We start from the raw sequence: 5672 nt of genomic DNA, 5'->3' as shown, positions 1-5672 counted from the left end.
AAATTAAAAAAAAAAAAAAAAAGCACAACATGGAAGGATGCTCCCAAATTAAAACTTAACTGCTGCATTTGTCTTCTGTAACCCCAGTCTAATGAAGTGAAATGCAAATATGGGAAAACCTTACATATTATGAAAGATAGTTTTAAAATTCTATAGTAGCCACAGTAGTGCTGAAGAGGCAAGTTGCTTTTCAAGGTAAACAACAGGGTTGACTCTTCAGCAAATCATAAATCCCCTGACACATTGGCATTTTCCTTCATTTTTTTAATGGCACCTTGGGAATTACCTGCAAGTGTACACTTTAAGAATCACTATATCAGGCATATCAAGCATGTGAATGAAGTGAGAAAGGGGGATTTGATGGATTAAAAAAACATTTTCCCCACTGCCTTTCTGTGGAGTACACTTATACTGGGAATTATGCATTTTCATTTGTTTTGAACTCAGGATGTGAAACTATTACTATAGTGGACAAAGCCCATCATTTACTATCCATTAAAATGAATGGGAGCAGAATAAGAACAACCAGCACAGCTAAATGCAATATTGTACAAAAGTGTTTGGTAGGACAATAAGAAGAGGGAATATCAGGCATCAGTCAGAGGCAGGACCATAAAAACCCCTTTCCATGAAACAAACAAAATCCCTGAGTGCAATATTTGGCACCCACTGACACCAGCAGTAGCAGAAAATTGTTTACATTATTTCAAGACTATGGCCTGTGGGCTAAAACTAGATAAAATACTGCCATGCAATTAAATGGTTTTACCCACTACTCTAAAGATGAACAAGAGAAACAGGGAACCACATTATGAAGCCCCCAGGACCAGGGATTTCAACCCCCTGTGGACAGGCTATCTTTTCCCATATTGTTAAATAGGAGGTAGTACCCAAGAAATGTGACGCAGCTACTTTAATAACTGGATTCGTTTACATTGTCAAATGCAGACATCAGTCACCACACTGTGGCTCAGCCAGCTCACACCTTTGCACCTCCACCTGTTTATACCAGACATCTAGGGCCATGTTCTCTGCCTTGGTCCTTTTCCCAGGTCTTGCCATTCCTGCCCTGGCCACTGCTGGGTTAAGACAGGGGGGTAACACATCTGTCTGGGACAAGAAAGTAAAGTTCCTCCTGGATGCTCTTTGGGCCAGGAATACTTCTGACACTGCAGGAGGTGTGGCACCTGCCTGTCTGCAAAGGCACCAAGACTGCCTGTCCACAGTTCTCTCTGTCTTCAGTCAGTTGCCTCCTTACCTCCTTCAGCTGGGAACTTTTGCCCTCCTTCCCCTAGCCACTCCTATTTCCTGTTTTGTTGGTCCTATTCTCAAGCAAGCCCTTTATCTCAATGAGGCCTTTACCCCAAATAAGTCATCTGCTCTACAAGGAGCTAATTGTGGTAGGGTTTTCTTTTGATTGTGCCATCCTTGCGATTGATGCCCCAGCTGGCTCTTATCTCAGCCCTGGGCTGCTGTTCTCCTGAGGGCTGTGGCCATGCTCTGCTCTTTCTCCCCTGGGTTGTCACTCACACACTAATGCAACACACACACACATATATATAGTTCAATCCTAAATGGAGTTATGCTCTTCTAAATCCATTGAAGCCAATGGGCATAGAATGGTGTAACTCAATTTAGGATTGTACCATTAGGGACATAGTTCTGTACTCCCAAAAGTGTCACTGATACTGCATCAAAGCAAGGTTGACCATAACTGTGATGTAAAGAAATTTGTGTTCACAGAACTAGCGATGGCTTATGTATGTGTGTGTGAATATTAAGCAACCAAATGGTCATACTTGCCTGTGGTTTCTATTTCGTATTCCTTATGTGTTCTTTTTGGGAAGGCAACTAGTCTCATAGCCACAAGTACAAATGCATTCCTATTGACCTCTGTGGAATTACACCAAGGTAAGCAGTCAGTAATCTTCCCAGCCATCTCTGACGTTGAGGGCGTACAATGTGACCTGTGTGCCCAATCAAGACACCTCCAACAGCACTTTTCAAAAGCACTTAATTTAAATGCAATTGCATGTGATGGAAAAGCTACAGACCAAGTGCATTTGCATAAATTAAGTGGGAAATGATTTGAACTAATGAATAAGCACTGCTTAAACACACAGACATTGTGAGCCTGGCATGAAAAACAAGCAGCAAAAGAGGTTAAATTCATCTAAATAAACGCTTCCTCACAAATAGTGTATCCAGTTCCATTTTCTCTTATCCAATTTTCATTCCTGCCTTGCTTTACCAGTACCTCATTTGTTTTTCTTTCTTTACTTTTTTTTATATATTAATAACACAACATAACACAACAGAGCTTTTAGGACCACACGGTACCATGTATTTCACCCTCAGTGGTCTAAGGTCTACGAGATCAGCATGTTAAGAATTCACCTAAATAATCAAGTGGAGAAACACATTATTGGTATAACATTTTTAAATTTTGCAGATGAGAGAAAAGAAACATTTGAGCACATGAGGAGAACGTGTGTGTGTGTGTGCGTGCACACACACACTCATGTTACAGGTTTTGTTTGTGATGTGCTTGAGCCAATGTTCATGTCATTGGTTCCTGTCTCTTTCTGTTTCTTTTTGCTGAAGTTCTAATTAAAGCCAGAATGCATTGGGCTGCCTTTTTGCTCTGTTTCATCTCCTGATTTTTTTTTAATGTTAAATCCACCAAGGAAATCTCCTGGAGGCTTTGAAGTCTTAGGGTATGTGAATAAAGATGTCACAATTGCACACACAGCACTTCTTAATGAGGACAGAAGGTTTGATGTTGGAATATTTCAGCACCCAAAGGAAAGAGATTCTCACCAAGTTTGCTTTCACTCTGCCCACCCCCCACCCCCCACCCCCCTTCTGTGCTCACGCTTGCATGGCAAGCTCCTTAGTGTCTATTTTATCTGAAAGGTAAGGTGAGGAGAAGATAGGATACTGACAGTAATTTTGGCTGACAGTTTGGCATCGCTGAGAGAATCCTGGTATGTCTGATGCTGTCAGAACTATGTTGTTTTATCTGGGACTTTGCCAATAATAACAATGCCCTGCTGAACTCTGTTCATGTTCTCTGTATTACCACCAGTTTGGGGATCCAACCAGTGACCCAAAGCTTTGATATTCCCAGGCAACCCCTCATGTCCGCTGTAGAATAGCAAGCACCCCAAAGACATGAGGTGGACTCAGCAAGGAAAGGTAGAAGCAATGTTGCTAGACAGGAAAAGCAAGAACAAACTAGATACCAGCAGGGGCATAAAGCAAGGAGGAGGTCCAAGATGGGCAGAGCGTTGGTGCCTTCAGCAATCATGCCTCCTGTATTTTCTGTCAAAGAGATACCAGGAACAAGAGGCTCAGTGGCGGTGAACATTCCTTTATTCAAGTTGCTGTTTGATCACAAATTGCAAGCAGCCGCCTCAAATGCTGGAAAAAAACACATGTTCACTTTCTGCTGAGCACTTGATATAGTTCTAAACTGCATCACAAATATTTTGCGCTTGCTCATTGCTCACAGTTCTTTCCATTGACTCTCTTTCCCCAGGCTCATCATTCACTCAAATCAGTCAACATGTACAATGTAATTTTAAAGGGAATCTTTCCCTGGTTGTCTTGCTTCTGTTCAGGTGTGAGGGAGAAGAAGGAAAAGTGGTGTGGCTTATCTCTCTAACATGGCCTGTTTGGGCTGCCTGACTCCCAAAGGTGAATTCATTGAGTCAGTTGCTGCATTGAATTGCAAATACTTTGTGCTTTCTCACACTGATGCCTGGGAACTGGAGTTGGAACCAATAAGTTTTGAGCATCCAGCAACATGATGAATGCCTATGATTGCTCAGGCAATAAAGCAAGCTCAACTTGCAATTCATGATGACCTCCCAGTTCTATAATCCGAGCCTATCAACCCTGCAAATTCTGGAAAGCAGGGCACCACCAAATGTCTTTACTGAATGCTGTTAACTGAGAATCACCTCCCCTGGGATTCTCCCAGATCCTCCTTGATCATTGTCTGCTGCTGGAGGGCGATGACTTTTCTCATTCATCAGGTATACCTCTATTGACCCACCCTCTTTGGTATTTTTGGTACACATGGCATACATAGTAAGTTTTAAAAAAAAAAAAGACATCTTAATCTCTTTTAATCATTCACTGCCTAGAGGACCCTAATTGGGCAGCACAATGGCCATACAAGTGTTTTAAATAGAATAAATAAAATCGTTCGCATCCAAACTCACCTAAAATACTACTCATTTGGAATTGTGAACAAACGCCATGTAAGGCATGTAAACAAAAATAGGCATTCTGAATAGTGTGTGGTTTTTGAACATGTCTTTGCAAAAATCACCAACTGAAAAGACTAGGTAAAGTATATATTGATCTTTCACCCACCATGGAAATAAAATAAAAACAAAAGCCTTTCTCTACATTTATTTCCTCTAGATTCACCTGGTGCCAGCGAAGACCCCAGCCGTAATTCCATGAGCCTCGGAATAGACTTCTTTCATTTGTCCTCTCATGGTATACAGCAAGGTAAGAAGCATCTCAGGATCCTCAGCTGCACCTTAGCTCTCTTTGAGTTACAGTAATTTATCCCAGGAGGCTCAACAGTGTTCAAGGGGAACCTTATCCATTGACATGTAATCTGAAGGGAGTATAGCGTCAAATCCATTTCTCTTCAGTTATCTCAGTATTGACAACATAATGGATTGGCTTCCCTGTGCAGTTGGCAATATACTTCTGAATAGAGAGCCAGTGTGGTACAGTGATTAGATTGTTGTATTGGCCAGATTCGGGAACCAGCAAGTTCGCATTCCCCACTCAACCATGATGTCTAATGTGTGTCTTTTGGGCATCCCACCTTCTCTTCAAGCCATTCATTTGATTGTTGCAGAAATAAAGTATGAAGGTAGGGTAAAACTGTATAGCTTTCCCGGAACTTCTGGATGATAGGTAGGTAGGAAGATGGTAGGTTATCGCGGGAGAGAGAATGGGAAACAAGTCCTGTTGCCCTTTTCTCCTGCATATGTACAACCTGCAAAATGAGACTCATCATTGTAGAAAATAAGATGCTGGAGCAGATTGACATTTGTCTGATCCAAACAGGTGATGCATATGTCCCAATAAATTATTGCAGCCAAGAGCATTAAGAACATAAGAAAGTATCTGCTGGATCGTAATCAGGAGTCCATCTTAGTCCTTGTACTCTGCCACTCGAAAGTGGCTCACCAGCCAAACACCGCGTCAAATGCCATTCTGGAATGCTAAAGCCCAAATTGAGCCTCCAGTGGAAAGCAGTAGTTGTGTAATGGAGACTGGCTTAATACTTCTGAGTTCAGATGAGCTTCGCTGTATCACTTCAAAATATCTGTAGCCAGCCGACTTCCTGTAGAAGCACCATTTATGGAAGTTGGGAAGAAAGTTGGATTGGTGTATGGGACAACCTTATTACACCATGCAATGCAACTAAAGCCATTTCCCACATGAGATGGTTGTATTAATGCTTTGGGACTCTATGACACTGTCATGTGGGAAATAAGTATTCAGTGGGTGCTACACTCTGACTGAGTGTCGGTGCATGTACAAGCTCTCAAGTTCCAATTCCCTGACAGCCGACACCGACAAACATAGCAAGGTTTCAACTTTGGTCTGGGTCTCCAGGCGATCCATTGCTGATTCCA

This window comes from Sphaerodactylus townsendi, linkage group LG03 (assembly GCF_021028975.2).
Source record: "Sphaerodactylus townsendi isolate TG3544 linkage group LG03, MPM_Stown_v2.3, whole genome shotgun sequence".
Classification (NCBI taxonomy): domain Eukaryota; kingdom Metazoa; phylum Chordata; class Lepidosauria; order Squamata; family Sphaerodactylidae; genus Sphaerodactylus; species Sphaerodactylus townsendi.
Note: the sequence above shows the minus strand (reverse complement) of the source record.